Here is a 21,156-nt window from a genome sequence, read left to right on the forward strand (position 1 = left end):
CTCCTCTGCCATTTTGGACTATCTCCAATTCTGACATTTTAGTTATATCCATATTGATTATTTTCATCCTCTGAAGCATCGCAGAAAGCCTTCAGGGAACAAAAGTGTATCAGAGTGTATTACCTCTGGTTCTTTCTTTTGTGGTCACTTCCTCCTTCTAGTCATTTTGTCCAGAGAAGAATGGATAAATGAGAGAACAAAAAAGAAATAAAAAATTAAAAAATGAAAATAAAAATATCAAAAATGACCCCAGCGAAATATACACTAGACAAATCAGGAGATCAGAAAACAAAAAAAAAAAAGGAGGTGGGGGAAGAGAGAATATAATCAAACAGGTAGCTAAAACAGGGTGATACACTTGGTCCTGGGTGTATTTTGGTCTGTTTGTTAAAAGAGAATTGATCCCACAGTTGTAAAGAAAGAAAAATGTATACAAAAATAAAATTGAATACAGTGAAAGGAAACCAAAAATGAAGAATATATCTATAAAATGTAAAAGTGCAAATTAAGAAAAGACTTAAGAACAAAGAGTTGAGGGGCACCTGAGAGGCTCAGTTGGTAAAGCATTTGCCTTTGGCTCAAGTCATGATCTGGGGGTCCTAGGATCAAGCCCTGTATCAGGCTTCCTGCTCAACAGGGAGCCTGCTTCTCTCTCTCCCCCTGCCCTCCCCCTGCTTGTGCTCTCTCTCTCTGTCAAATAAATTAATAAAATCCTTAAAAAAAGAACAAAATGTTGATAAAATAAGAAACTAGTTGAAAAGGAAAAAAAGAAAAAAGAAAAGGAAAATTTTAGGGATGTCTGGGTGGTTCAGTCATTAAACGTCTGCCTTTGGCTCAGGTCATGATCCCAGGGTCCTGGGATTGAGCCCCGTATCGGGCTCCCTGCTTTGTGGGAAGCCTGCTTCTCCCTCTCCCACTCCCCCTACTTGTGTTCCCTCTCTCACTGTGTCTCTCTCAGTCAAATAAATAAATAAAATCTTAAAAAAAAGAAAAGGAAAATTTTACACTGAAAGGAAAAAAGATCATGAAAAAAAACCCCTCAAATTCTGTATACTATTTTCCCCTAGCACAGGAGTTTTTCAGTTCTGTGTGGTCCATAGACTTGGTATTAGCCTGATGTTCCTGTTGGTCTTCTGGGGAAAGGTGTCTTTGCCTGGGTGGAGTTGCACCACCCTTTGCCAGGGGGCTGGGCTCAGTGTAAGCCGCTTCAGGTTGCTCTATGTGGCTTTTGTTCCCTGAAGCCTTTGTGACGCTTCAGAGGATGAAAATAAAAATGGTGGTGCCCCAATCTCCAGCCCCAGAGCTGAAAGATTGCAGCCCGTCTCTTCAGCAAACTCTCAGGGAAAAGCAGTCTTCACTTTTGTGTGCACCAAACTCTGTAGATTCTTGTGGTGTGCACCTGTGCTGCCCCTCCCAGGGGAAGGCAGAAAGTCACTGCCTTTCTGCCCTTTGTGGGGCCCCCACATAAAAAGGAGTTACCCAACTGTGCTGTGGTTCGTGGTTTATGGCAAACTGAGCTGAGAGGCTTGCTGACTGTAGCTGGTTTCCCTGCTCCAATGCTTGGGAACTCTGCTGGCTCAGAGCACCCCCATTCTTTCTGTGACCCCAGGGATCCTGAGACCACACTGTCCCACCTAGGATTCTGCACCGTTTTGCCACTTGGACATCTTTCAGGCAGGGATGTCTCTCACTGGAGCAGACTTCTAAATGTTCTGATTTTGTGCTCTGAGGCTATCACTTTCTGGTAGCCAGCTTATGGAGACTCCCTCCCCCCACAGTTTATCTTCTGATATATCCCCTCAGATTAATTTCTCTGCACCTCTTACCTTGCAAAAAGTGGTCAATTTTCTATTTGTAGAATTCCAGTAATTCTTTTCTTACATCTCAGGTTGAATTCACAGGTGTTCAGAAAGATTTGATGGATATCTAGCTAAATTGAAGGGACCAGATGAAACGAGGTCCCCTACTCTTCCATCATTTTGCCTCCCTCTCTGTTAGAATGACTATTATCAAAAGACAGAGATAAGTGTTGCCAAGGCTGTGAAGGAGAAGGAGCCTTTGTGTACTTTTGTTGTGAATGTAAAATGGTTCAGCCACCATGGAAAACAGTATGGAATTTCCTCAAAAAATTAAACAGGGAGATGTTGTTCAAAAGGTACAAACTTGCAATTATAAGTTTTCAAAAAATAAAATAATTATGTGAAGTGATGGAAGTGTTAACTAACCCTATTGTAATCATTTCTTTTTTCTTTTTTTTAGTGCTTGTATTACATCATCCCACTGCACACTTTAAACTTTCACAATGTTATATGTCAAGTATACCTCAATAAAACTGGAAAGAAAACCAAAGTACCATTAATTGTGTGGTTTCTAAATAACAGAAGTTCATTTCTCATAGTTCTGCTGGCTGAGAAGTACAAGATGAAGGTGCCAGCACATTCAATGTTTGGTAAGAGCCCACTTCCTGATTCATAGATGGTACTCTTTTCACTGTAATCTCACATGGTGGAAGGGTGAAAGAATGCTTTTTTAAAAGAGTGGCAGGCCTCTTTTATAAGGGCACTAATCCCATTCATGAAGGTTCCACCTCATGACCTAATCACTTACCAAATACCATCACATTGGGGGTTAACATTTCAACTTACAGTTTTGGGGAGGACATAAATAGTGTGTCCATTGCAGTTTTGAAGTGATACCTTTTTGTGTTTTTTTTTTTTTTAAACATTTTATTTATTTATTTGAGAGAGAGAAATGAGAGAGAGAGAACACATGAGAGGGGATAGGGTCAGAGGACGAAGCAGACTTCCTGCCGAGCAGGGAGCCCGATGCGGGACTCGATCCCAGGACTCCAGGATCATGACCTGAGCCGAAGGCAGTCGCTTAACCGACTGAGGCACCCAGGCGCCCCCCTTTTTGTGGTTTTAATTTGCATTTGTTCATGTGCTTATTGGCCATTTCTATATCTTCCTTGGAGTTAGGTCTATTCAAGTTCTTTGCCCATTTCTGAATTCAGTTATTTGATTTTTGTTATTGTTGAGTTGTAAGATTTTTTGTTGTTGTTGTTGTTGTTTGTTGGTTTTCTTTTTACTTTCTGGATATTAATCCCTTATCAGATGTATTATTTGAAACCATTTTCTCCCATTTCATGATTTCATTCTGATGATGTCTAATTTATTTTTTCTTTTGTTGTCCATACTTTTTGATGTCTTATTCAAGAAAATCATTACCAAATCCAATGCCATGAATATTTCCAACTATGTTTTCTTCTAAGAGTTTTACAGTTATAGCTTTTACATTTAGGTCCTTTTCTTCTTTAAAATGAATAAAAGAAAGGGAAATATTTTATTATTAGGTGTAGAGCCTGTATTTTTAAACATTGTCTTTAGGAATTGCTCAATCACATTACATTTATTTGTCTATTGATTTGCTTATCTATATATTTACTGAATTCTCTATTTATTAATGTAAAATTTTGTCTATTTCCATTGAAGTAAGTATGTTATTGCTTTTTTAAATTTCCTAGCACTTATCAAATATTATAACTATCCATAAGAGCTTATCCCCAGTAGTTCCTGGGACATTATTTTCATAAAATATTGCTTTTCCTGTCATATTCTGCTTCCCCCCTCTCATCAGTCCTAAGAATGCTCAAAATAAAAGTCAGGCTTTGTCTGAAGCAGCTTTTATTCTTGCATTTTTAAATTGTTTGTCTTCTCTTTAAAATTTTTATCTATTTGTTTATTTTTAAAAATTCAAGTGTAGGGGCGCTTGGGTGGCTCAGTCATTAAGCGTCAACCTTTGGCTCAAGTCATGGTCCCAGGGTCCTGGGATCGAGCCCTGCATCAGACTCCCTGCTCAGTGGGAAGCCTGCTTCTCCCTCTCCCACTCTCCCTGCTTGTGTTCCCTCTCTCACTGTGTCTCTCTCTGTCAAATAAATAAATAAAATCTTAAAAAAATTCAAGTGTAATTAACAATACATTGTTATATTAGCTTCAGGTGTACAATGTAAGTTAGTCAGAGAAAGACAAATACCATATTGTTTCACACTTGTGGAATTTAAGAAACAAACCAAATGAACAAAGAGAAAAAGAGACAAAAAATAGACTCAAATATAGAGAGCAAAGTGGTGGTTGCCAGAGGGGAGGTGGGTGGGGGTTGGATAAAATAGGTGAAGGAGATTAAGAGTACACATCATGATGAACACTGAATAATATATATAATTGTTGAAACATTATATATATTATACCTGAAGCAACCTTTTGCTAATATTTACAAGTTTATCAGAAACACAGCATTATTTAAAAATACATTTAATCAACCTTGTCAGTGAATAGAATATCAAAGCTGACATTTTGTATGCCAATTTTGAAAGTTATTCCTCTCTGTCAAACTAGCTAAAGATGAAGTGTCATTTCTACCACTGCTCTGAGAACATTTTAATATTTTTAATAAGTAATATAAGCACATAGTCAAATAAACAAATAGTATAGAAAAGTGTACAGTGAAAATCAAGAGCCTCCAGATAGGCCTCTCCCTCTCCTCTTGCTCCCCAGTTGCCAACACTTTTAACCAATATTTTTTTTTAGTTTTTTAGTATTTATCTCTATAACTCTAAGTTATTGCTTATACCTCTATACTGTGTTTTGTTTATTAACTTTCTGCTATTTAGATGAAGCTACAGTTCACTTATATCATCCCCAAACCTAACTTCCATATAACTTTCCAATAGAGTTATATTAGTGTTTTTCATTTTAACTGAGATAAAAGCCTAAGACTCTTTGTTACAATCAAGACTTTAAGAGAGTTATGGAGTATTTAGTCCTGCATGTGTGAAAAAAAGTGAAGTGGGAATAATCTTTTTCTGTTTTGACAAGAAAACATAAATATTTATACCTTTTAGGAATATTGAGATCATAATTAAAATATTTTTACTATGGTAAAAAATTATCAAAAGACATTGAACACTTTCATAGAAAGCTTAATTTTTGGCTTCTTGTTTAGTTTGCACCTAGCCAAGTTCTGCTAATAATCCTTTAACTGGATTCCAAAATCTTTCTTGGTGCATTTGAACTTTGTAGAATACAATATTCACACCCTTATATTCCAAGTACTAATCTTTCTTATTTTAAGGTCTCATGTTATCAAAGAATGGGACATAATATAAGTGAAATTGACTTTATTATGTATCTAGGGCCATACAACTCACTAAGCTATTGTATAGTTATGTATTAAGTACATCGAACTGTGGAGTCAGACAGATCTGGCTTAGCATCCTTAGCATCCTAGATCCACCATCTACTAGCAAGTTATGTAATTAACCTGTTGCCCCAGTTTCTTCAACTAGAAAATGGGAATGAGTGCCTATTTTATAGCATTGTTATGGTGTCACACAGTCAATTAATTTGTTATCATTGCACAAAAACATGTGGAAATGATTAGTGTGCATAATTAATGTCCAGCTTGCCATTGCCACTCCAACAGTTATAATGTGCTTCTATTTATTATATTGGCAAAATAATATGAGTTATTCAAGTATCCAAATGTATTTAACTCAAAGCCAACTGTAATCTTTATGGCAGTGAGATACAATATATTTACCAACAAACCAAGACTAAGATCCCAAAAGCTATAGGGGACAAACAGGTGATATAAATGAATAAATAGGGTCTGGTGTGGACTTTGGCCAACTGGAGAATACAGGCCTTGTTTAAACTAAGCATTGTCTATTCCACAACTGCCACTTGTGGCAATGTGGTTTTTCCCATGCAAGGATGTGGACCCACAGATGACAGACCCTCTGACTTTGAAGAGTACTTAGACATACAAATTGTAATATAAAAAGTCCTGATTAACTTTTGGCAACTAATTCAGTTTAAAAACACTGTGTTGTGAACAGACATTTCTCCAAAGAAGACATACAAATGGCCAAAACACACATTAAAAAATGCTCAACATCACTCAGCATCAAGGAAAGGAAAATCAAAACCACAAGGAGATACCACCTCTCATGAGTCAGAATGGCTAAAATCAACAACTCAGGAAACAACAGATGTTGGTGAGGATGTGGAGAAAGGGGAACCCTCTTATGCTGTTGGTGAGAATGCAAGCTGGTTCAGCACCCTGGAAAACAATATGGAGGTTCCTCAAAAACTTAAAACTAGAGCTACCCTATGACCCAGCAATTGTACTACTAGGTATTTATCCAAAGGATACAAACATAGTGACTTGAAGGAGCACATGAACCCCAATGTTTATAGCAGCAGTGTCCACATTAGTCAAACTATGGAAAGAGCCCAGATGTCCACTGACAGATGAATGGATAAAGAACAAGTTGTATATATATAAAGTCAAATACTACTCAGCCATCAAAACCAATGATATCTTGTCTTTTGCAATGATGTGTATGGAACTAGAGGGTATGATGCTATGTGAAATAAATCATTCAGAGAAAGACAAATATATGATTTCACTCATGTGGAATTTAAGAAACAAAACAAATGAACACAGGGGAAGGAAAGGAAAAATAAAATAAGATGAAGTCAAAGAGGTAGACAAGCCATAAGAGACTCTTAACTATAAGAAAAAAATGGACGGTTGCTGGAGGGGAGGTGGGGGGGGATGGGGTAACTGGGTGATGGGCATTAAAGAGGGCACCTGATGTAATGAGCAGTGGGTGTTATATGCACCTGATGAATCACTAAACTACCTCTGAACCTCTGAAATTAATAATACACTATATATTAATTAAATTGATTTTTTTGATGTAGTGTAAAATAATAAAAACACTATGTTAGCCAAACAAAACACATCTATGGGCCAGAGGTAGTTTATGGGCCTCCATGGTGCTATCTCTATAACAGCTCCTTATATATCAGAACACAATTATCTTTAACTTAGAGCTCAAAAAGCATAAATATCAAGTCAGTTGAGTAGGCATAAAAATTACTATCCAATTTCAGCCAAAATCGTGACACATTTTCTTTCCATCTTATGTCAAAATTGCTTCTTATCTGAGTGTAAATGTCTGTATATAGATTTTTTTTAAAGAAGTTTGGTTAGATTTTATCAGATATATTTTACTTTTTTAATTTTTAAAAAATTTGTTTATTTTAGAGAGATCCTGGGGGAGGGGCAGAAGGAAAGGGAGAGTCTTAAGCAGATTCTGGGTTGAGCTTGAAGCCTAATGTGGGGCTTGATCTCACGACCCTGAGATCATGATCTGAGCTGAAACTAAGAGTCAGATGCTCAACCGACTGTGCTATTCATTAGCCCCCAGATATAGTTTAAAGAAGAAATTTTATGTTATACCCACCTCTTGTTGATTCTTCTATAAATTTAGTGATAATCTTATAATGTAATAATATTTAATCCTAAGATGTAATGAAGCTCAATGTAGTGAGCTGCTTATTGGTGAGGGTGGAAAGGTAGAAGGTAGATTTGAGGAAGAAACAACTCAATTCTATTTTTGTCATGAACAACTTTTCTATTAAATAATCTGAAATGTCTATTTTCCACTATTTTTTCAAATCAATATGAGCTTTACAGCTAAAATAATATTTAGTATGTATTATTTTTTTTTAAAGATTTTATTTATTTATTTGACAGAGAGAGACACAGCGAGAGAGGGAACACAAGCAGGGGGAGTGGGAGAGGGAGAAGCAGGCTTCCCACAGAGCAGGGAGCCTGATGCGGGGTTCGATCCCAGGACCCTGGGATCATGACCTGAGCCGAAGGCAGACGCTTAACGACTGAGCCACCCAGGTGCCCCTAGTATGTATTTTATATGTAATTCTTAGAAACATTGTTTTGAACACCTTTTATATTTTTGAATAAGTATTTAATAATTTACATTCCTGAAGAATAGAATTTTCCTCTTTTCTTCATAGGAAATGACTCAGAATGCCAGAAATCTGAATACTAACCAAACAAGGAACCTGGAAATTCAATCAATTTTTTTAGCAATTACTTTTAAAGATCTTATTTATTGACGTACTCTATGGTGGCTAACTTAACATAATAAAAAAAGATCTTATTTATTTATTTGTCAGAGAGAGAGAGCACAAGCAGGTGAAGCAGCAGGCAGAGGGAGAAGTAGGCTCCCCGCTGAGCAAGGAGCCTGATGTGGGACTTGATCCCAGGACCCTAGGATCATGACCTGAACCTAAGGCAGATGCTTAACCAACTGAGCCACCCAGGTGTCCCTTCCTTTAGCAATTTATGTACATGTTTGATACATCACTGCATGGATGTCATAATCTCTATTATATAATTTATTATGTTGCTCTCATACTATTTTCCCTAATGGGAAGGGACTTGTTTGTCCAGCTGATTCTTCACAGGTGCATTACTTGGCTTTTTTATTGAATTGAAAAATACTGTATTATAAAGATGCATTCCTCTTTATCATAAAATACATTTAGTATATTTAAAATTATATTTTTGAGAGAGAAGAAAAGATGGCAGAGGAGTAGGGGACCCTATTCCAACGGGTCCCTGGAATTGAGCTGGATATCTACCAGAACACTCTGAACACCCATGAAATCAGCTTGAGATGTAAGAAGATAGATCTGGATCTCTACAAACAGAATATCACAGGCGGTTGGTTCCAAGGTATGAAGCAGGGAGCCGAGATTCCGTGGGCACATATCCAAAGATAAATGAAAGGAGGGGGGAGCTGAGGGGATCCTGCACCACCGATGAGCAATAGTCTCCCGCCCTGGGGACAGGGCACAAACTGGCAGACTGGTAGTGATGGGGAAAGGACTTTAGGGCAGCCCCTCAGACTGAAACCCGGAGCAGCAGGGCTCTGCGGGTGAACTGGGAGCAGCTGGTAGTTTTAGAAACACAACGGGCAGAGACATGCCAACCTGGAAGCAAGGACTGGGAGCCCTGCTGAGGGGTGCGAAACCCAGGATGCTGCAGTTTATAGCAGCACAGACAGAAATGGAGATAGTGTGGCCTGGAGAGTTCATTGAAGAACAGACTATGATCTCTCTGTTCTGAGGCAGAGGGTGGGAAACGATCTCTTCTGACCTGACTCTCAGAAGAGATGCAGAAAGCCACCAGGGAAAGCCGCCAGAGAACAAAAGCCCCAATAAACTGATTCCCACTGAGCCCATCCCCCACCACAGGGGGCAGGGTAACTCTGCCCAAACATGGTTGCCTGAGTAACAGCACAGCAGACCACTCCCCCAGAAGACATGCTGGGAGAACAAGAAGCCAGTAACCCTAAGGTCCCTAGAAAACAGGTGCATCTTGCTTAGGTTGTGGTCAATAATTTGGACTCTGTACATTTTCTCAACCACCACTCAACAAAATGACTAGGAGAAACCCCCAAAATAAGAAAGACTCAGAGACTATGACTTCTGCCACAGATTTACAAATGGATACAGATATATCCAAGATGTTGGAGATAAAATTCAGGGTAGTAGTTGTGAAGACAATCACTAGAATGGAGAAATCAATTAATGGCAAAATAGAGTCTCTAAGGGCAGAAATGAAAGCTGAACTGGCAGAACTTAAAAATGCTATCAATGAGATCCAATCTAATCTAGATAATCTAACAGCTAGGGTAAGTGAGGCAGAAGAACGAAAGAGTGATCTAGAAGACCAATTAATAGACAAAAAGGAAAAAGAGGAGGCCAGGGAAAACAACTCAGAATCCATGAAAATAGAATCAGAGACATAAGTGACACCATGAAACAGTCCAATGTCAGAATTATTGGGATCCCTGAGGGGGTGGAGAGAGAGAGAGGACTAGAAGATATATTTGAGCAAATTGTAGCTGAGAACTTCCTTAATCTGGGGAATGAAACAAACATTTGTGTCCTAGAGGCAGAGAGGACCCCTCCCAAGATCAAGGAAAACAGGCCAACAACCCGGCATGTAATAGTAAAACTTGCAAATCTTAGAACCAAGAAAACCATCTTAAGGGCAGTCAGGGGGAAGAGATTTCTAACATACAGAGGGAGAAACAACAGAATAACGTCAGACCTATCCACAGAGACCTGGCAAGGCAGAAAGGCCTGGCAAGACATATTCAAGGTACTAAACGAGAAGAGCATGCAGGCAAGAATACATAATCCAGCAAGGCTGTCATTTAGAATGGATGGAGAGAAAAAGAGCTTCAAGACCAGCAGAAACGGAAAGAATATGTGACCACTAAGCCAGCTCTTCAAGAACTATTAAGGGGGGGTTCTATAAAAAGAGAAAGACTCCAAGAGTGATATAGAACAGAAATATACAGAGACAACCTATAAAAACAATGTCTTCACAGGCAACATGATGACAATTAATTCATATCTTTCAATAATCACTCTCAACGTGAATGGCCTAAATGCTCCCATAAAATGGCATGGGGTTACAGATTGGATAAAAAGGACCCATCCATATGCTGTCTACAAGAGACTCATTTTGAACCTAAAGATACATCCAGATTGAAAGTGAAGGGATGGAGGTCCATCTTCCATGCCAACGGAACTCAAAAGAAAGCTGGAGCAGCAATTCTTATATCAGACAAATTAGATTTTAAGGTGAAAACTGTAGTTAGAGACACAGAAAGACACTATATCATTCTTAAAGGGTCTATCCAACAAGAAGATCTAACAATTGTAAATATCTACACCCCCAACATGGGATCAGCCATCTACATAAGCCAACGGTTTACCAAAATAAAGAGTCATATTGATAACAATATGTTAATTGTAGGAGACCTCAATACTTCATTCACAGCAATAAACAGATCATCTAAGCAGAAAATCAACAAAGAAACAAGAGCTTTGAATGATACACTGGACCAGATGGACCTCATAGATATATGCAGAACATTCCACCCTAAACAACAGAATACTCATTCTTCTCAAGCACACATGGAACTTTCTCCAGAAGAGACCACATACTGGGTCACAAATCAGGTCTCAACTGATACCAAAAGACTGAGATTATTCTCTGCATATTCTCAGACCATAATGCTTTAAAACTGGAACTCAATCACAAGAAAAAATTTGGCAGAAATTCAAACACTTGGAAGCTAAAGACCACTCTGCTCAAGAATGTTTGGGTCAACCAGGAAATCAAAGAAGAACTTAAACAATTCATGGAAACCAATGAGAACAAAAACACATTGGTCCAAAACCTATAGATACTGCAAAGGAAGTCCTAAGGGGGAAATACATAGCCATCCAAGTCTCACTCAAAAAAACAGAAAAATCCCAAATTCACCAACTAATACTACACTTTAAAAAGCTAGAGAAAAAGCAACAAACGATGCCTAAGTTATGCATTAGAAGAGAAATAACTAAGATTAGAGCAGAGATCAATGAATTAGAAACTAGAAACACAGTAGATCCTATCAACGAAACTAGAAGCTAGTTCTTTGAAAGAATTAATAAGATCGATAAACCACTGGCCAGACTTATTCAAAAGAAAAGAGAAAGGACCCAAATAAATAAAATTATGAGTGAAAGTGGAGAGATCATGACTAACACCAAAGAAATGGGAACAATTATTAGAAATTATTATCAGCAACTATATGCCAGTAAATTGAGCAACCTGGAAGAAATCGAAGTTTTCCTGGAAACCTATAAGCTGCCAAGACTGAAACAGGAAGAAATTGACAACCTGAATAGGCCAATAACCAGTAATAAGATTGAAGCAGTGATCAAAAACCTCCCAAAAACCAAAAGTCCAGGGCCTGATGGATTCCCTGGGGAATTCTACCAAACATTCAAAGAAGAAATAATACCTATTCTCCTGAAATTGTTTCAAAAAACAGAAATCGAAGGAAAGCTTCCAGAATCATTCTATGAGGCCATCATTACCTTAATCCCCAAACCAGGCAAAGACCACATCAAAAAGGAGAATTTCAGACGGATATCCCTGATGACTATGGTTTCCAAAATTCTCAACAAAATCCTGGTAATAGGATCCAACAATACATTAAAGGAATCATCCACCACAACCAAGTGGGATTTATCCCCTGGATCCAAGGGTGGTTCAACATTCACAAAGCAATCAATGTGATAGAACACATTAATAAGAAGAGAGAGAAGAACTATATTGTCTTTTCATTGATGCAGAAAAAGCATTTGACAAAATACATCTTTCCTGTTTAAAATAACTCTTTAGAATATAGGGATAGAGGGAACATTCCTCAAGTTCATAAAATCCATATGAAAAACCCACAGCAAATATCATCCTCTATGGGGAAAAGCTGAGTTTTCCCTTAAGATCAGGAACACGTCAAGGATGCCCACTTTCGCCACTATTGTTCAACATAGTACTAGAAGTCCTAGCAACAGCAATCAGACAACAAAAATAAATAAAATGTATTCAAATTGGCAAAGAAGTAGTCAAACTCTCTCTCTTCACAAATGACATGATACCTAATGTGGAAAACCCAAAAGACTCCACCCCCAAATTACTGGAACTCACACAGCAATTCAGTAATGTGGCAGGATACAAAATCAATGCACAGAAATCAGTTGCTTTCTTATACACTACCAATGCAACTGTATAAAGAGAAATTAGAGAAACAATTCCATTTACAATAGCACCAAAAACTATAAGATACCTTGGAATAAACCTAACCAAAGACGTAAAGGATGTATACTCTAGGAACTACAGAACACTCATGAAAGAAATTGAAGAAGACACAAAAAGATGTAGAAACATTCCATGCTCTTGGATCAGAAGAATAAACATTGTTAAAATGTCTATGCTACCCAAAGCAATCTATACCTTCAACGCCATCCTAATCAAAATTCCAATGACATTTTTCAAAGTGCTGGAACAAACAGTCTTAAAATTTGTATGGAATCAGAAAAGACCCTGAATCTCCAAGGAAAGGTTGAAGAAGGAAAACAAAGTTGGGGGCATCACGTTGCCTGATTTCAAGCTATATTACAAAGCAGTGATCACCAAGACAGCATGGTACTGGCACAAAAAAGGACATATAGACCAGTGGAACAGAATAGAGAGCCCAGATATGGACCCTCAACTCTATGGTCAAATAATCTTTGATAAAGCAGGAAAAAATATGCAATGGAAAAAAGACAGTCTCTTCAATAAATGGTGCTGGGAAAATTGGACAGCCACATGCAGAAGAATGAAACTTGACCATTCTTTAACACCATACACAAAGATAAACTCAAAGTGGATGAAAGGCCTCAATGTGAGACAGGAATCCATCAAAATCCTAGAGGAGAACATAGGCAGTAACCTCTTTGACATCGCCCACAGCAACTTCTTTCAAGATACATCTCCAAAGGCTAGTGAAACAAAAACAAAAATGAACTTTTGGGACTTCATCAAGATAAAAAGCTTCTGCACAGCCAAGGAAACAGTCAACAAAACAAAGAGGCAACCCACAGAATGGGAGAAGATATTTGCAAATGACACTACAGTTAAAGGGCTTGTATCCAAGATTTATAAAGAACTTCTCAAACCCAACACCCAAAAAACAAATAATCAAGTCAAAAAATGAGCAGAAGATATGAAAGACACTTCTTTGAAGAAGACATACAAATGGCTAACAGACACATGAAATAATGTTCATCATCATTAGCCATCAGGCAAATTCAAATCAAAACCACATTGAGATACCACCTTACACCAGTTAGAATGGCAAAAATTGACAAGACAAGAAACAACAAATGTTGGAGAGGTTGTGGAGAAAGGGGAACCCTCTTACACTGTTGGTGGGAATGCAAGTTGGTACAGCCACTTTGGAAAACAGTGTGGAGGTGCCTCAAAAAATTAAAAATAGAGCTACCCTATGACCCAGCAATTGCACTCCTGGGTATTTACCCCAAAGACACAGATGTAGTGAAAAGAAAGGCCATATGCACCCCAATGTTCATAGCAGCAATGTCCGCAATAGCCAAACTGTGGAAAGAGCCGAGATGCCCTTCAACAGATGAATGGATCAAGAAGATGTGGTCCATATATACAATGGAATATTATTCAGCCATCAGAAAGGGTGAATACCCAACTTCTCCATCAACACGGATGGGACTGGAGGAGATTATGCTAAGTGAAATAAGTCAAGCAGAGAAATCAATTATCATATGGTTTCACTTATTTGTGGAACATAAGGAATAGCATGGAGGACATTATGAGAAGGAAGGGAAAATGAAGGGGAGGAATCAGAGGGAGAGATGAACCATGTGAGACAATGGACTCCGAGAAACAAACTGAGGGTTTTAGAGGGGAGTGGGAAAGGGGAGATGGGTTAGTCCAGTGATAGGTATTAAAGAGTGCATGTACTGCATAAAACACTGGGTGTTATATGAAAACAATGAATCGTGGATCACTACATCAAAAACTAATGATATATTGTATGGTGACTAACATAACATAATAAAATTAAATAAAATTAACAAAACAAAAAAATAAAATTATATTTTCTTTTTTATAAATATTAGTATTTATTGGCATTTAATTTTATATCTTGGGAACACCTTGTCATAGTGTAAACTTGGAGAAGCAGGTCAAAATGAATACCACCTAGAGTTTTGTGATTTGGTTTATTCTACATGACAGATAGCTGAAATGATGGTAATTTTTATTACAATCCTTCTTTACATATTAGTTATGTGATTGTTGATCTTATTTTAATGATCCAAAATTTGTCTCTGTCATTTGTAATTTCCCCCAGTATTCTTTGAAAGCATACAAGAACATCTTTAGCCAGCCTTTTCACTTTTTAGGATGGTCATTTCAGAAAGTTCCGTTCAGTGCAAGTTCATAGTCTTAACTCTAGAATTTGCCATTGAACTTCAATCCACAATATCTGAAAGTTACCATGTCTATCATCTTGATTGATTTTTCAAGATATACAAGTAATTCAATGTTTTAGCTCTCTTTTAGATGTTTTTTAGACATTCAAGGCTACTAAACTAGCAAGGTTTGGCCTCAATTTCTTACTTTCTTCCATTTGTGATTTCTCACCTTAAGATATTGATTCTACAAGCTGAGTTTTTAACATTTTTTTCAAGGTTATCTTTTCATTAAAAGTACTTTTTTTTTTTTTCATTGACTTCTTCTTTGACTTCTTAGAAGTTGTATATCTGGAATATTTAGGAAAAGTTTTTTTTTAATCACCTTATGAAGTTTCATACTGCTGGACAATTTTCTCATTTTGACATTTGTGAGGAGGTTTTTAAACAAAGGACAATTTTCATTCCTAGTACTGTTTTAGGATTATATGACATACAAACAACAGGTACACATCTGTCTTAGTGAAGCAAGGATGTGACTGTGGAAATCTACATTTTTTCTTTGTTTGCTCCAAATAAATAAGCCAATATAAAGGTTGCTCTCCCATTCCTAACTAACCAACAGCTTCTCAGCAGCAGTTGGCATGGATTGGCATCTTTGTTGATATTTTCAGGGGCATAGCCATAAAGTAAATGAACCTACAATTTAGTCTAGACTATTTTCACAACAGGCATGCCTACAAAAGAAGTTCATGATTCATTTTAAAGGATTTGTATAGGAAACACAACACAGCTGCTGACACCTGTTAGTTCTGTGTAAAGTCTCTTATCTTTCCAAGATAGTTAATTTGATCATTTTCTTGAGAATCGTAATCTACATTGCATGAACAATAGGTTCATTCTGAGAGAGTTGAAAATAAAATAAAATTAAAAGACTAGTGTCACTACAACAAAATAAAAAGCTGTTTATCTGCATTAAGGTGAATTATCATGCTATACCTGTACCAGTCATGTTAGTGGAGCAATTCACATATAAAGATAGCTTTAAAACATGAGTTTCCTGTGAAAGAAATATTATTTTTAAAGTAAACAGGATTTTCCAATGATGAGTCTTTTTTTCAGAGCAATGTTGCATACAAACTGAAGATTGCCTCTTGTATTGAATTGTATAATGAAAAATCAATCAATTTAATGGTTGACAAATGTTGACATTCAAATAAAGATGCTGCTGGTATTTTCATAAAGACCAATAGGCAAAATGAAATTCCATGACTTTGATTTATGCAACAGTAAATGTCTGCCTAAATATTGTACAAATGACTATATAATGAGGCAATAATAACTGAAGGAATCAAGGGAAAGGGAACAAAAGCCAAACTTCCCCACCTTTTGCAGATTACAGAAATGTATTAGCAAAACTGAGAAAGGTTAAGGAAAAAAGTCCCTCTGCTCTCTCATTTCACCAGCAGATTTTTTAGGGGAGAAATTCTTCTACATCATTTACTATATTGCCTTGCCATCCCTGCCACTCTCTTTTCCTCTTCCCCCAAAAAAGCAAATTTTTAAGATTTCCTCTCTTATTTTTAAAATTTATTCTTTGTCTTCTGTATCTTAGATGAATTTTTATGTGATCTTTATAAACCAAGCTTCAAGGCAACAAAAGAAAACATTAAAAAAAAACAGATTAATAAAACTGCCAATGCTATTTGTTTCAGATAAAACCAGTTGCTTTGTTACTGACAGCATGAGCAAACTCAGTATATGCTTTATGGGTAGCCTGAATGGTGTCTTTCCTATTTTATCCAGGTATTACATGGGGGTTAAAAATATTTACAAGTAAAAGACTATAGATTTGTCAGTGAATGTAAAAGGGGTGCTTAGAAACAATAAACATAGGGAGTGATGATAGTAAAAATGGTAAGGTACATAGACTAGAGGACTCAATGATTTTGAAGAATTAATAGTGTGAGGGTACTTGAATAATTGAGTTGGAAAGAGAAAAATAATGGGTTAGAGTAAGATCCTTGAATCCAAGATTTTGGAGGTAATACAATGATTGGTGGTAAGTAGAGCATAACCATAGGAATGAGTGGATGAAGTGGAAGAGAGGGAGAAAATTTTAAAGATAATACAGCAGTATTGAAAAGCAGGGGTTTTGTATGGATTATCTGAATAAATGTTGTAGTCAGCTGTAATACTGATAGTATTCATAATGGTGAGAGGGTAAGACAATGAGTCAGGTGCTAAGGGTTGAAATGAATGAGGAAAAATGAACAGAATTTTAGTAATTAACAATAACGAGAAAGTGTAGAGATGACATGGCTATTGGCATAAACTTCATAGGATCTTGGGATTTGAAGAGATAAGGAGGAGAAATGGTTTGGAAGTAGCAACATGGAGTATGGAAGATGTATATTTTATGTCCTGGCTCTAGATTAGAGGAGTGTGAAACTGAAAATATTCATTACTTGAGAGGATTGCAAAGAGAGTAGTATCTTGACTGGACATCTAGATTTCAATTAGAGAAAAAGAGAAAGGAATGTTAAAAAGAGAAATTTAAAAAACATATTGGGACTGGATAATGGGGAAGATGATGAAGCAGGAGGATCCTGAGCTCATTTTTTTCCCATAGACACACCAAGTCAACAACCACATGTATTGCAACTAGCTCAGAAAACTATAACCAAACCCATGTCCTTTTGCCTGATGCCCAGCAAAGCCAATCACTAGACATTAGGTATGCAGCAAAGAAAGGGTTTATTCAAGAGGCAGCTGAAAGAAGAGACAGGAAGGCAAGACTCAAATCTGCTTCCCCAAAGAGGGAGACAACAAATTTTTTTTCATAATTATTGGGGTTGAAATTCCATACATATTGGTGAAAAAGGCAGGGAAACTTATGACTGACTATCCATGAGGAAAGAGGGAGCATGTGCATGGAGCAAACATATATGTAACAAACATCCTGTGTTCACTTTGGCCTGGAGACTTGACATCAGAATGAGGCAAAATTCAACCCCTGACTTTAGGAGGTTATCTTAGGACAAAGAAAAAGGGCTATGAGCATGCTCCAAGAGCAGGTGTAAAGTGGATGGGGTCTTGGGCTCATTATGTCAGGTAAGGAGTGCAGAGCTTTGCTAGTTCAAAGGTTGGAAACATCAACTGACCTTCAGTACAAGCTTCTGCAGAGGCAGCTAGTGGATCTATTAGTGGTGTCTGAAAAGGCACAACAGCTGATTAGGGAAAAACAGTTCTCTGAAAAATAAGCTTTAAATTTTCTGCTGGTTTCAACCTCATTAACCCTATGTGGCACAGTTTCAATCCACCCTGAGTTATAGTAATTCAGTCTTTTTTTTTTTAAAGATTTTATTTATTTGACAGATAGAGACATAGTGAGAGAAGGAACACAAGCAAGGGGAGTGGGAGAGGGAGAAACAGACTTCCCGCTGAGCAGGGAGCCCGATGTGGGGCTTGATCCCAGGACTCTGGGACCATGACTTGAGCCAAAGGCAAACGTTTAACGACTGAGCCACCCACGTGCCCCAATAATTCAGTCTTGAAGGACTTGAGATAATGACCACTCTGGCTACGTCTTTATCTCCTTGGGTGAGTTACGTTTTGGGTAAAGAGCAGTTTTTGCAAATCTCAGCTGTAAGCACAATTCCTTTGATGATTAACATGCCTACATGCCAGGCTAAGCAGAAATTTCCAACCTGTACATCACAGCAGCAAAGAAATAGAAGCAACATGGAGTCAGATATGCTAAGTTTTTCCTTGTTATAAGAGAACCTAAAGACTGGCAGAACAGACCTTCCACAGCTAGTTGTAGAGAGAAGGCCACATTGAAAACGGGTTCAGGGAAGTTTGGGAACCAATCCGTCAATGCAAACCACCACAAATGGGAAGGATGTCAAAAGCACAGAAGAACAAGAGGATCAGACCCCACACTGGGCACCCTCAGTCATGGGGATCTGCCGTTGGAAGATCAGTACCAATAACATCTGGCTTTGAAAGTCAGTAGGCTTTACCTCCAGGAGAACTGGTGGGCTAAAGGAAACTGAGTTCCTATCCTTAAAGAGCCAGATACTAAATAACTTGACCTAAGACACAGCACAGTAGCAATAGTTTGAAAAGTGCCTTCACTATATGTGAAGGAGATTTATTGACTAATTTTAGGACATGTGTTGGAGAGGGAGCAATCTGCAGGAGATTTTTCTGAGAACAAAAGTTCTGGTGATTTTTCTTGCCTTCTCCCAGCTAGATAGCCAGATGCTTGCAGGAGCCAGTTCTAACACTGCATCTACCTTGCTAGCATTGCATACCCCATCCTGGTGTTTCTCTTTTGTCCCACCCAACTGAGCCTGGAAGGAACAGGAACTAGATCCAGGAAGAACAGAAAGTCCTCAAAATGTGAACCCAAGCAGGTCTACACTAACACAAAATAATTAAAATGGCAAAAAGCAAAGATAAAGAGAGGTTTTTTGTTTGTTTGTTTTTGTTTTTGTTTTAAGAGAAGGGGGGAGGCAGGAAAAGAGGAAGAGAAAGAATATTAAGTAGGCTCTAGGCCTAGAGTGGAGCCTGATGCAGGGCTCAATCTCATGACCCTGAGATCATGACCTGAGCCAAAATCAAGAGACAGACACTTAACCAACTGAGCCACCCAGGCCCTCCAAAGATAGTCTTAAAAAACAGCAAGAGAAAAGCAAGTGAATAAATACAAGGGAAAACCAATAAGGCTATTAGTTGATTTTTCCACAAAAATTTTACAGGCCAGAAGGAATGGCATGATATATTCAAAGTGATGAAAGGACAAAATCTTCAGCCAAAAACACTACCCAGCAAGTTTATCATTCAAAATTGAAAAAGAGATCAAGAATTTCCTAGACAAACAAAACTTAAAAGAGTTCACCATTACTATATGAGCCTTATAAGAAATGTTAAAAGGAATTTAAGTGGAAAGAAAAAAAAAACTAAAAGAAAGAAAATTATGAAAAAAAATTATACTGGTAAAAGCAACATATAGGAAAGGTGGTAAATAGATTAATCACTTATAGAGCCAGTATGGAGGTTAAAACACAGAAGTGTAAAAATCAATTATATCTACAAAATTAGTCAAGGGATATGCAAAATAAAATATGTAAAATAGGATATCATGTACATAAAACATGGGGGGGAGGTAAAAATGTAGTGCTTTCAGAATGTGTTTAAACTTAAGTGACCATCAACTTAATATACAGCACTATACACATAAGATACTATATATGCGCCCCATGGTAACCACAAATCAAAAACCTACAATAGATATACAAAAAAAAAAAGAGAGAGAGAGAGAGAAAGGAATCCAAGCATAGCACTAAGGAAAACCATCAATCACAAGGGAAGAGAGCAAGAGAAAGGAACAGAGAAGAACTACAAAACAACCAGAAAACAATTAGCAAAATGGCATTAAGTACATATCTATCAATAATTACTTTAATTATAAATGGACTAAATTCTTCAATCAAAAGACATAAGGTGATTATATGGATAAAAAAGAGACCCATTTATATGTTGTGTACAAAAGACTGATTTCACACCTAAAGACATGTAAGACTGAAAGTGAAGGGCTAGAAAAACATATACTATGCAATGGAGGTAAAAAAAAAAAAAACAGTGTAGCAATACTTATATCAAACAAAACAGACTTTAAAACAAAGACTGTAACAAGAGACAAAGAAGTCACTGAATAATGATAAAGGGAAGCAAGCCAACAAGAGGTTATAACAATTATAAATATCTATGCATCCAACATGGGAGGACCCAAATATTAAATCAATTATTAAAAGAAATAAAGGGAGACACTGACAGTGATAAAATAATAGTAGAGGACTTTAGCACCCCACTTACATCAATGGATAGATTGTGTAGACAGAAAATCAGCAAGGAAACAGTGGCTTTGTATGACACATTGGACCAGATGGACCTTACAGATAGGTAGAGAACATTCCATACAAAAGCATCAGAATACACATTCTTTCCAAGTGCACATGGAACATTCTTCAGGATAGATTACATGTTAGGCCACAAAAGAAGTCTCAATAATTTGAGAAGAATAAAATCATATTAAGTATTTTTTTCTGAAAACAACATTATGAAAATAGAAATCAATCACAATAAAAAATCAGGACAGAACATAAATATATGGAGGATAAACAACATGCTACTAAACAACCAAAGGGTCAACCAAGAAATCAAGGAGGAAATAAAAACACATGAAGCCAAATGAAGATGGAAACACAACAGGCCAGAATCTGCTAAAACAGCTCTAAGAGAGAAGTTTATAGCAATACAGGCCTACCTTAAGAAATAATAAAAAGCTCAAATAAACTACCTAACCTTATACTTAAAAGAGCTAGAAAAAGAAGAATAAACAAAGCCCAAAGCTAGCAGAAGGAAGAAACTA

The sequence above is a fragment of the Neomonachus schauinslandi genome, chromosome X (assembly GCF_002201575.2).
Source record: "Neomonachus schauinslandi chromosome X, ASM220157v2, whole genome shotgun sequence".
Taxonomy (NCBI): Eukaryota; Metazoa; Chordata; class Mammalia; order Carnivora; family Phocidae; genus Neomonachus; species Neomonachus schauinslandi.